Here is a 12772-nt window from a genome sequence, read left to right as displayed (position 1 = left end):
ACTTATTTTTTAATGGATAAATAGCACCATATCACATGGCCCCTCAATTCTGATGAATACTTCTGATCTCAGCTCCTTAAAAGCTAACTTCCAGGCTGACCAAACATGATTTGCAAGCTTGGAGCATGACCAAATTCTTTCATCCAGAACTATAATTAATGTACTATCCCACTGACACTGATATATTGCATAGTTTTGGAAAAGACACTCGAAGCCTTCTGTTTCATTTATCTCACCCATAAAATGAGGACTACATTTCCCATTTGACCTCACAGAAGTGTTTTGTGGGTAAATGAGATGTAAAATTTTCAAAAAACACAAATGCAAAATAGGTGGGGGTTTTTTTGGTGCTGAGTTGTGATGGATTTAGCTCTCATGTTTTTACTTTGTGAGATTATCTCTAAGATGATTATCTCTAAGACAGAAACTGAGCAGGAGCAGTGCCCTGCTGCAACTGGCCAGCACCATGGATAGGTCCTTCAGGGATCTGGGACCTTCAATGTAAAGGTAAATAGGAGTTAAATCCTCCTGAGCGGTTGTAAATTAGATTTCTCTCCAATTTCAGATTAAATTCATTTAGAGAAAATATATAAACAGATGAACATAAAACCACAGATATATAAATATTAAAGTTACAACTAAATGATGCGTAATGTAAGAATGATTCTCCCAGTGAAGAATAGATGCCTTGTATAAATTAATATGTTGCTTTTAAATAATAATGTGAAATAGACACAGATATTGCAACAGATAACTGTCATTTTTATTTTTTCTGGCCAATTGTTTTTTGTATAAACAGTATTTCAGATCCAACAGATGAACCATGATTTGCCAAAGCCCATGATGTTATTCCTGTTCCCCTGAGCCAGACAGTACTTCCCTAGCTTTCTTTAGAGCTGATCTTTGTAAAGAGATGAGCTATGCCTTTATTGACATTATTAAGCCTACATCCTAGTTTGTTGTCGTCATAATAATTAAATATCTTTATTGCTTCGTCTTTTCATTTTCTTATTTAGCATATTATTGTTGAAGGGATTCTTAAGTTATACATAATACAAATATAAACCAAAGAACATTTTAATGGTACCTACATCATCTACATCATCTTTGTTTTAAAATCTCTACCATCTGAAATAATGCTTTCTATATGATGAGTGTTAATACATACTATATGGTGTATAAAATAGATATAAAATACTTAAAAGCACATACATGTATTCAAGATTTTGCAAAATGTGGAGACATTTACTTAACCTAAGCAATAAACAATGTGAAGGCGGGGAATTTACCTGTTTTGTTCACCAATCTTCTCTAAACTCCTAGCAGAGTATTTGGCTCCGGTAGATTTTCATTAATTATATTTTAACTAACAAATTATCTAATAATAAAGTAAAACATTAACTCATGTGTTACCACAATAACCCTACAAAGCATTTCTGGTGAGTATTAATATTCATTATTTAGTGGAGAGAAACTGATGACTAAATTATTCAAAAAGGCCAAACTATTCACTCAAGGTCATATTACTGGTAAAGAAGAGAAACTACAACCCTCTTCTCCTAACCCCACGGCTAACACTGTGCATTGCCACAGTAGCATCTTATTTAAGAGTATGGTAGAATACATAATAATTTGTTTGTCGACCAGTCTTTAGCCCAAAGTGTTTCTATGTATGTATTTAAGAAGTGTATGAATCAGAATGTTTTCACTTCAGTAGTTTAAGATAGTACTTTCAGGTTTGACAACTACCAAAGAAGAAAATAGAACATTCTTTTTGCTTTCTTTTTTGGGGTCAGAAAATCCTACCCAGAATTCTTTGGTAGACTTCCCCTCGAGTACCATTGGCCAAGTTACTATCACATGCCTATTTCAAATCTCAGACTGTGACAATGTGATTGCTGAATGTTGGAGAATTCATCATAATGAACAGTACTTAATTACAATGAATTATTATAGCATTACATGCTAATATTATATAAGATCACTTCAGTGCATTTCTTTCTCTTTTAAAAATCTATTCTGATTCTTACATATTAACTGAGTCAAATTAAACAAACCCAAATGGAAGTACTATAAAGATTATAAATCCTTAAGGCTTAACTTCTAACAGCTTCTAAACTCATTCTTTCCTTTTCCCTCTCACTTTCACTCCCCTAAAACTGGATAAGTAGATAAGAAAGCCTGGTTGCTTTCTCCTGTGGTGCCAGTGGCTAGTTCAGACCACGAAAATCTCAATTCATTTTCAGAAGCCCTCATCATGGCCTCACCCCTTAACCACTATTAAAAAAATGCCTTATAAGTCAGTTACCTTTTTATGCTTTCTTAAGCCATTTTAATACCATCTGGAGAAGGATATCATGCTGTCCCCAGAAAGCCTCATTATGTAAGAAATGAAACTTTTTCTATCCTCTTGGTGTGCATGTGTGTGACGTCACCAATGTTAACATCTGACACAAGTTTTGGACGGGGATCTATCCTGTCTTTGAAGGGTGATCACAACAGAATATAATAGGCCTAAGTCATATAAAATTCTCTGTTTGGTAGAGTGGAAATGGGTTGGGAAACCTAGAAAGAGAAAGAAACAGATCAGAGAAAAAGTAAATTGGAGAGCAACTCCGCTTTAATATGAGAAACCCTCTTACTTTCTGACACTCAGAATGAGCAAGGGTCAGAAGCAACCTTGAAAATAGGTACAATGTTTAAGATTCTTGGTGATATAAAATAATCATGTAGGCACAGAGTCTGTTCCTCAAAGAATCTGTATTTTAATGGAGAGGGAGCCAGTTAACCAGCAATTTTAATATGATATAATCTAAGGCTCGATATCTTTACTCACAAAATTCTGGGGACCAAGTTGCAAGGGCACTTCATCAATTCCTTAAATATTCCACCCATCCCTGATCTTTCCAATCTTTTAACAACTAACAACACTTTTGTTGCACTACATGGTTTAGCACTGAATCATATTCGTTTGTGTTTTTTAATGTTGTTTCAAAAATAGAAGATGGACAAACTTTGATTTACTAGGTTTCCTAATAGAAAAGAAAATCAAACTTTTTTTTCAAAGAAATATTTTGATAAGTAACTTAGAACAGAGGTTTAAATTTGATGGCATGCATATCTAACTGAATTGCTTAGATTAGGAAATAAAGAATCCATATTATTCCTAAAAAAAAAAAAAAGTAGGGAAGAGATAGCGAAACACAGGACGGAGACAGCAGAAGTGATGATTCAAGACAGTGGGAAAGTAAATAGTGTGTAATGTGACCCGTCATCACTTTTTGAATCTTCAGCATCTTAGCTGACCTATAAAAATTTATGTTGCAGTACTCTTTGTGTGTATGTGTGTTAGAGGGAGAGAAAGAAATGCTAGTAAAGAAGATATATTTCATCTCTGACATTGGGCAAAATAGAGCTAGCATTGGTAAATAAAGGAGCCAGTGACACTTGGAGAATACAGGCATCGTCTGTGTGAAATGTGAAATAGTGCCGGGACTTCAAGGAGATTATGAGCTTTCATAAGTCAGGTTCTGTGACTTCCCTTTCTATGTACATAATGTACAGCAAAAAAAAAGCATCTAATTTTTTCAATAAATCCTGTAGTTTCTGACACATCAAAATTAGGGCTGGAGTTGGATGTGGTAGAAGCTGGCAGAGACTGAAGGGCATGGTGTTGCTAGGAGTGATTGCACATCCGTTAAATAACCAGCCAGCTACGGATACTGCTCTTGCTGAGGATTTCCGCTGAAGCAGCAGCAGAGCTTTTCTGCCTTTCTGATGTTCTGAATGATGTTCCGCTCCAGAACCTGCAGAATGTGCTTGAACAACGTGAGTAACAGCACGCCTCGGGAGAACAGTGTGCGGTCGTCTGTGCCCTGTGGTTGGAGGGATTGGCTCCGTGCCACCTGTCAGGATGCATAACCTTATGGGCCAGAAAGGTCACAGACATTTCCTGCGTGGCTACAGCAAAGCTGCTGAATGAATTCTTGACCAGAAAATGTCCTTGGCCAACATACACCAGAGGGGAAACAAACCCTGTGTTATAATAGGATTTACTTCCAATGGCTTTAGGCTTCTGGGAGAAATGGTTGATCAACTCTGACAAAAAAATGCAATGCACAAGAAGCCGCCATGTGTATCATCATATTAATACTCACTGATAATAGCTTGGTAATTGCTTTGTAATTATATTCCAAAAGCTATCTAGATTGCAATTTTCTCTTTTTTCTTTTTTGCAAAAAGAAATGGCTTTGAAATGCCATGGGAAGCCAAATATCTTATGTTGCCTACTCTCTTCGTTTACCAAAATTTTAAAATCAAACGTCAACTATGGTAGTATTTCACTCATCTGATTTCAGACTCTCTCAAAACTGTAGATTTTCTGTTTCATCTACAAACTTTATTATATATTTATTTTTAAAAATTGTTTATTTTTAACAGTCTTAAACTAGAGACAGACTATCTAAAAATCAGAGTCTCTGGAAACTAAGGCTTGCAATCTGCATTTGTAAGTGCATTGTAAATTATTTTGATGATCAGTTATTCCCTGAATCTTTGTTCAAAGCAGATATATCGTTCTTAACACCTCAGGTTGCTAAATTTAAAAGTCTAGAGCAGGACACTAAGATATCCATTTATAATAGGAATTCTGGGAGATTCTATAGACCATCCTTGAAATTAACCAAGTGAAAGACATAAAAATATCAAATTATCCCGATCTGGTTTTATATAATGATAACGGAGTAGCTTAACTTTTCCACTGATAATAATCATTTTGACACTAGTTGGACAAACCCTCAGAGTCTCACTTTCATTTAGACACAGTAAAAGCCAAGTAAAAAATAAGACAGAAATTAAAGTTATTGTAAAACTTGTTTTATAAGTTCACCAGGGGAACTAGTAGAACATTCACATACAGTAAGAAGTATGAACTGAAATTAAGAAATCAACCAGGGTGTTATTTGCACATACAGTAAGAAGTATGAACTGAAATTAAGAAATCAACCAGGGTGTTATTTGCTATACCTTAACGTGAAAAAATAATAAACCATATTGCCCTAAATAAAATTGTTGTTATGGGCTTCATAATTACAGGTAATAACAGAGCCTTCTCAGGAGATAGATCCTTGTAGCTTTCATGTCACTAAAGATTTGGGGGGATGTGACATGTACATGACACCCTCTTCAGGAGCTCAGTCGTAGAGAAAGACTATCACAGGGTCTCGGTCTAGAAAAGATTTAGGACTAACATTGACTGAAGAGAAAGTTCTGTCAAATATCATTGGAAGGCATAATGACTAAGAGCTGGTCACTTAAGAGGAAAAGATAAAGATTTTAGATTCTTTATAGAGCCTGAAATTTTACAATTAAAAACTTCCCAATGGTTTCTGTGGAAAAAAGATCCATATTATAAAAAAGTATGAGTAGACAGAGTCATTTATTTAAATCACTTTCCTGACAGCAAGATCTGAGCACGGATTTTGGGGGTAACCGATTCCCATGTCTATGAAAATGAGTTGTTAGGATGACCAAACATATTGGTTTGTCTGGCCTGGGGTTTCTTCAGATTGAGGGGTTTCCTGGGAAATGGAACAATCAGTGCTAACACAGGTCAGTCCCAAGCAAAGTAGGAAGAGTTGTTCACCCTGCCTTGTTTTCTCCACGCCATCAATCCCATCCTGGTAAGATAGTGATTGGCCTTGCCCCAATTCCTCACCGTAGGATTGGTCCACTATATATAACCTCAATATTTTTGATAAATGTGAAGCCCAGGAATTTTTACTTGATAGTTTGAAAATGAGAATCCCTCCCTCTCAGGGTAGCCTTGTGTTCAGACTCTGCCTTTTTAGATGCAATGAGAAAAGTAAATTCCAGAGTAATACTGAGGCATGGAGGAGGGTAGAGTTCTGTGAATGACAGAGGCATTGGAATCTCGATTGCAGTGGTCTCTGTCCAGACACTGTAACCTACCCAGGACTGTTTAATCATTACATGGGTAAAAAGAAACATCTCAGGGTAAAAAAGAATGCAAGTTAGAGAATTAGAAGACTTGATTTGCAATACTAGGTAAACCATTTAAGCTTGCCTTGTCTCTGCGACCTTATCAGTAATGGACATGATAATTCCTCTTCTACTTGACATATGGCTGACAATCTATTAATTTTTCATTTACTCAGCAGTGATTTATTGAGCATTCACTGTCTTCCCAGCATGAAGAATACAGCAAAAATGAATTCACGAAGGGTTTTAAAATAGCTTTGAACTATAGTAAAATTATAGAGGGGGCAGTCTTGAGGCGTGTCAACCATACTTTGAGATCTAGGGTATCTAGAGAGTAGGACAGCAACTCAAGTTACTAAAAAATGAGCTTAAGGTCTAGGATTGTAGGAAAGGGTATGTTTGTAAGGTGGTCATGAAAGATGAATGACTAGAGGAACTCTGAATGTAAACTCACCTGTTCCACATTTTTGTCCATGGCTAATTTTGACCTTCTCCTCTAAATCTGTGACCTGGTAAAAATACACATATAGTAGCAACTGCAATTCAATTTCGTATTGCCTGTTACCAGCAAGACTTGTAAAACTACTGATGTGTGTGGGATTTCTCTAGTGTCAAGAACTTTAAAGGGTCATAGCTATCATTAAATAGAACTTTTCCTGGGAGAAAGGGTAAACATCCATCGTAACAGCCTACCTCCATGCCTTTGCTTCTGTTAGCCTCTGATTCTACCCCCCGCCCCGTCCATTAAGTGTTTGATGAAACTTCTTTTTTTATTCCTTCAGGACAAAGCTCCTAGGGAATGATGTCTGTGCTTCACTTTGACACTGCAGACACTCCTATATGATTATTCTTTGTGTAACCCTTAGATCCTTGATGGAGACTATTTCTCCATCAAAAACGATATAATATATAATATAATATCTAAATATAATATGCTATACATATTTAGCCATCCCTAAGTAAATGTTGAGTAAGGAATTGTATTTTTCATAAGGGTTCCATAATATGTTATTTGCCTATTTTGTGAATAGAGCCTTTAAATTTGATCTATAACTTCTGCAAATTCCTGTTTTAAAAGTAACTTTGTTTTAAATGCAAATTATTTTTTGTCTGGAGAAAAGGGGAAACAATAGTAGATAAATGGAAAGAAGATGGGCAGGTTTCTTTTCTTAAGAAAAGTATAATTTTATTTGTTGCTTTTGGAAGATCAAATGTCTCTCCCATCAACTATACTATTCAGCCTATTTCTGAGCATCTGAATTACAAATGACCTCAACTGGCATCTCCTCTACTAAAATGAATTTTTCCTACAAAATAGGGAGATTAAAATCCCGAGCTGTGTGAGTGAGAATAAAGTTTGCCCTTTCCAAATTGCAGAAGCTGTGTTGGGGTGAGAGTCTGCTGGGGAAGAGATGTTATCAGTGACCTTGTCTTTGACAAAGGATATTCTTCAAGTTGAGCTTAATTTATGTAGCATGTGTTCTTGACAATTACCCCAACGCTATTGTTTTTTTTTTTAGTCAGTGCATGGCTTCTAATGTCTCTGTATTTATGACTTGTCTCTCATTATACCTTTTCACCTAGAAATACCAAATATACCAAATACTATTGAATAAACAGGCATCACATTATTACATTCAGGACCCCTGAATGCACCGCAGTGAACACTCATCGTGTGTGAGTGTGTATATATATATATATATATATATATATATATATATATATATATATGCAAAGCACATGATTTGGAAATGTCACTATGTCTCAAATAGGAGTGGCAGCAGTAGGATTTTTAAAAAGTCAGAGGACATAGGAAAAAAGGACAATGTTACGAAAATGAAATTTCTAAAATTGAAGAGAGGTAAAAGTGAGACTAGAGCTGCAAAGCCAAGAGGGATGCTGGAAGTTCTTTGGCAAATGTCATTACAAGGCCCCCTGTCCCTAAATCTCGAGGATGAAATAAAACATCACCACTCAGAAGAACAAGTTAAAAATAGGGGGGGAATCAGTCTGGTTTTTAGATTCTTCACCATGGTGCACAATTCCAGAGGCCTCTGGAACAAGGACATTCTTAAGTACACCAGAACTGTGAGAAGACAGCATAAGTCATTCTTAAAACCAATAGAACTGCTGGATAACGAAAGGGAGCATGAAAAAGGATCTGGATTTGTATAAAATGTTCAGAGGAAGGCTGAGCATTCAACACAGTGAGGCTGAGTGTTCAACATATCTAAATGTACAACTAGTTTTTTAATGACTTCATTATTTTTATGTTAATTTTATAGCACTTTTGATTTATATTTCAGAGAATAATGTCTTCAGCAAAAAAACTAAAATTGACTCAATATTTATTTAAGTTTCTTTTCTTCATTTAAATATGACAGAAACAATTCCCCTTTTAAGATGTTACAGTCTGAACCTGTTTTCTATACTTTCTTTTTTCTTATTTCTCTTCTTTTTGTCCTTGTTCTTAGGCAAATAGGCTTGCCTGAAAGCATGCATACCGAATGCTAACAACACTTCCTGGGGGACTTAACACTGATTCATTTTAAACTTTCTTCCCTGACTACCCTGTTTTTGATTTTTTAAAAAATATTAATACCATATCATTTTTATAACAGAGGTCTTTTTTATTAAAAAAAGTGTTTTATCACTTTTTTTCATGTTGGAAGGATATTAATGAAGTCTAAAGAAAGAATTTTTTTTTTTGAAATGAAATTCAGTACACGTTAGTGCAGCAGGTAGTTTTGATAATGAAGCTTGCACATTATTTTTGAATTTTTAACAGAATCTTTTATTTAACTCCTCCACCCTGTTGCATCATGCATCCACATAGTAGATGGTTGTCCTGAAACATCCTCTTCCAGCTTTCTACGTAACAGCCTAAATGCAAAGGAGGATTTTTGTCCCAAATAGAGTTACAAAAAAGCTCTTCTTCTGCCACATTACTGTTTTTGAAAATACCGACTTTAATATGTAAAAGCAATTGTTAAGAAACATACATTTTTCCTCTCTCTGCTTTTCCTTCCCCCACCGTGACCTTAATTGTCATTAATTGTCCTCATATCAAAATTGAGCACATAGGATTCATGTTTCTCCATTCTTGTGAAGCTTTACTAAGAATAATGTCTTCCACTTCCATCCAGGTTAATACGAAGGATGTAAAGTCTCCTTTTTTTTTTTAATGGCTGAATAGTATTCCATGGTGTACATATACCCATTGCTTGTTAATCCTTTCCTGGGTTGGTGGGCATTTAGGCTGTTTCCACATTTTGGCGATTGTAAATTGAGCTGCAATAAACAGTCTAGTACGAGTGTCCTTATGATGAAAGGATTTTTTTCCTTCTGAGTAGATGCCCAGTAATGGGATTGCAGGATCAAATGGGAGGTCTAGCTTGAGTGCTTTGAGGTTTCTCCATACTTCCTTCCAGAAGAGAGAGGGAAGGAGGGAGAGGGGTGGGGCCTTGGTGTGTGCCACACCTTCTGGGGGCAAGACATGATTGCAAGAGGGACTTTACCTAACAAATGCAATCAGTGTAACCTGGCTTATTGTACCCTCAATGAATCCCCAACAATAAACAAACAAAAAAAAAGAAACATACATTTTTCTTTGATACAGAAAAACATTTTACCATCTTTCAAGTTTTAGAAATGACTAGTAAAACGGGTTATATTATAAACTGTAACTTTTAAACTTTGAAAGTTAATACTATCGTTAGATCCCTTCCTGGCCTTTCCTGATTCAGGTAGCATCTCTAGTCCCCCAAGGCTGAAATAAGGACAAAGGCCTGTGGAGTTACTAAGGTTTTCAGCAAGAAGGAACTCGAGGGGTGCTGAATCCATCATTACAGTATCCCCAACACCCACAACCTGGTTCAGACCTTGCATTGATATAACATCTTACACTATTGGTCCATGCTCTGTTGTGAAGATCTTTGTAGATAATATGTCTGATTACCACAACCTTTCCTATAACTTGGTGTATAAAGCTGAAGGAATTCTGCAGTTAAGTAACCTAGTGACTATCACAAAGCCATTAAGTGTCAGCATCATGCCCTAACCCAGGAAGTTAGACTTTCTTTATACTGCTCATCTGATATTTGAGAAGGTAGATTCCCTAGATAATTAACAGGTATATTCTTAGTTTCACAGTGAGTGGAATAAACCTGTGAATAGCATTATGAGGAGAATGTACTCATGAACATCCTTGAATGGAAAAGTACTCACTGGTGGTGTGTGTCCGTACTTAGAAGTGTGCTTGCACTTTAGTGTGTGTCAGGGAGGTGGAATTTGCAATTAAGTATTTCAAAGATGAAATAGGGAAGCTGATGTTATAGCTGGATGCTCCTTTGGGGTCATCCTGACAATGTTATTAATGCTGTAATAGCCACGAGGACAGATGTTCTTTTGTCTTCATAGGAGGCAAGGAAGCTGGCAGCAAGGGGAAATACATAAATCTAACCAATAAAAATATTAGCAACTAGCATGATGCTAGCATGATTCAAGAAACAATAGTCTTTGTAAAGAATAGAGTGTGGATGTTTGTTTTTATTGTGCTGCACTTAGGTTTATTGTGAAGCTGTGCAACTTATGTTTCTGTTGCCAATGGCATTTGTAAAATTGACAGTTTTACAGGGAGGATAGTGAGCAGCTATAAAAATATTATTTCCCTGCAGATAAAAGTTAATCCTCATTTCCATCAACCCATGAAACACGGTTTAGGGATGGATCAAAGGAGTCAGGTGTAATAGAGTCTAGAATCCCATCCCGGTTGTAGAGTCCTTAAGGAAATGCAAGTTTCAGACTGTGTTTCCTTGGATCCCAAGTCCTCTTTCTGACAGTGAGCTGAGAACTTACTACCAATTTATTCTTTCAATCCTTTAAAGGGCTATTTACTTTATTACTGTAGCCATGAAGGTTTAAATATGAGAATCCTACCAGCTCCCAGTGAATAGCATGAAAAATAGGGTTTTACAATGGGCATTTTGGAGGTAAGAGAAAACACATAGTGTAACGATTCAGTTTCTGATAAAAAATTTTCTAGAGGCCAGCATGTGTATCTTATGGTCTGCCTCATTGATAAGACCATCAGTAATACGTTATACAAATGCAGGTTCACCCGCCTAGGTAGAAAAGCTCTCTGGAAATGTCAAGGTGTGCTACAACCCATATAATCTAGTTTATTTGAGAGAAGGAAGAAAATAATCCATAAGGAAATCATAAATAGATGAATAAAAGAATTTAGAGAGTAATAAAGTGTGTGTGTGTGTTAAATATGCATGCTTTGCTGTTTTTGTCTAAAAAAATGGATTGAGGTCTCCATCTTCCTTTAAGGCTGCATAATACTCAATGGTGTACATATACCACAAGTTATTAATCCATTCATGTGTCAATGGGCACTTGAGCATCTTTCATGATTTAACAATTATGAATTGGGCTGCAATAAACATTTGGAGCTGGAACATATTCTTCTTAGCAAAGTATCTCAAGAATGGAAAAAAAAGTATCTAATATACTCAGCCCTACTATGAAACTAATTTATAGCTTTCATATGAAAGTTGTAACCCAATTATAACCTATGAATATGAGGAAAGGGGAAAGGGAGGGAAGGGGAGGGGGGGATGGATGGAGGGAGGGTAATTGGTGGGACCACACCTATGGTGCATCTTGCAAGGGTACATGTGAAACTTACTAAATGTAGAATGTAAATGTTTTAACACAATAACTAAGAAAATTCCAGGAAGGCTATGTTAACCAGTTTGGTGAAAATATTTCAAATTGTATATAAAACCAGTGCATAGTGCCCCATGATCGCATTAATGTACACAGCTATGATTTAATAAAAAGAAATATATTAATTAGTTCATAATAAAAAATGGATTGAGATGAAAAACTGGAATCAGATGAAAAATACAAGATCAACATTAGAATTTGTCAAGGAGGATAAGACAATATAAAGAAGAGAGAGAAAGAGAGGGAACTATGTATGATCACATGAAGCAAGTATTTATTGATTCATTCCCTCATTTAAAAAGTGTATCTCAAGTCTGCTGTGCGCTAGCTGTATTTTAAATGCTTTAAATATGTTACTGGGATAAAACATATAAACATTATAATCTGTGTAGAGCTTGAATGTTAGCAAATGAAGAAAGAAAATAATAATAATTATAAATTTATAATGTAGACTCCTAGGAGGTGATAAACAAAGCAAGGCAAGAAGGTATAGAAGAAGTATGAAATTAAGCCCATAAATACTGAATCCATATTATGTGAAAGTGTAGAATTTAGTATTTTTAACAGAATGATGAGAAGGTATTCAGGCAATTATAGTTCAAGAAAAATTGTTGATGTCTTAAGGCAGAAGAAACATGCACTAATAGAGGTTCTCAACAAGGAATTGACTGTGTGAACATTGCTATGTCTAATTAAAAGATATTTTGTTTTCCTGGATGAACAAGTAATATTAGGGGCCTCGAAACTCACCAATATTCTTATTTTGCTCAGTTTCATAGTAACAAATCACAATATAAAATGTACCTAACTTGTGATTATGAAAACCAGGGAAAGAAAACAGATCAAGAACCAGAAGTGGGTCCTCTAATTATTTTTTTCAGTTTAAGATAATGCTTTCAGAAGAGAAAGATAAATGAAAAGCCAATAGTCAGCATTTCATAATTTGCAACCTTGGCTTACAGTTTTAAGACTCATGAGCAAGGGGTACAGTACAGCTTGTGAAAACAAGGAAAAACGTTTTGGGTAGGACAGGATGTGT

Source organism: Nycticebus coucang, chromosome 4, assembly GCF_027406575.1.
Source record: "Nycticebus coucang isolate mNycCou1 chromosome 4, mNycCou1.pri, whole genome shotgun sequence".
Taxonomy (NCBI): Eukaryota; Metazoa; Chordata; class Mammalia; order Primates; family Lorisidae; genus Nycticebus; species Nycticebus coucang.
The sequence above is the reverse complement of the archived record's forward strand: the minus strand, read 5'-3'. Positions refer to the sequence as shown.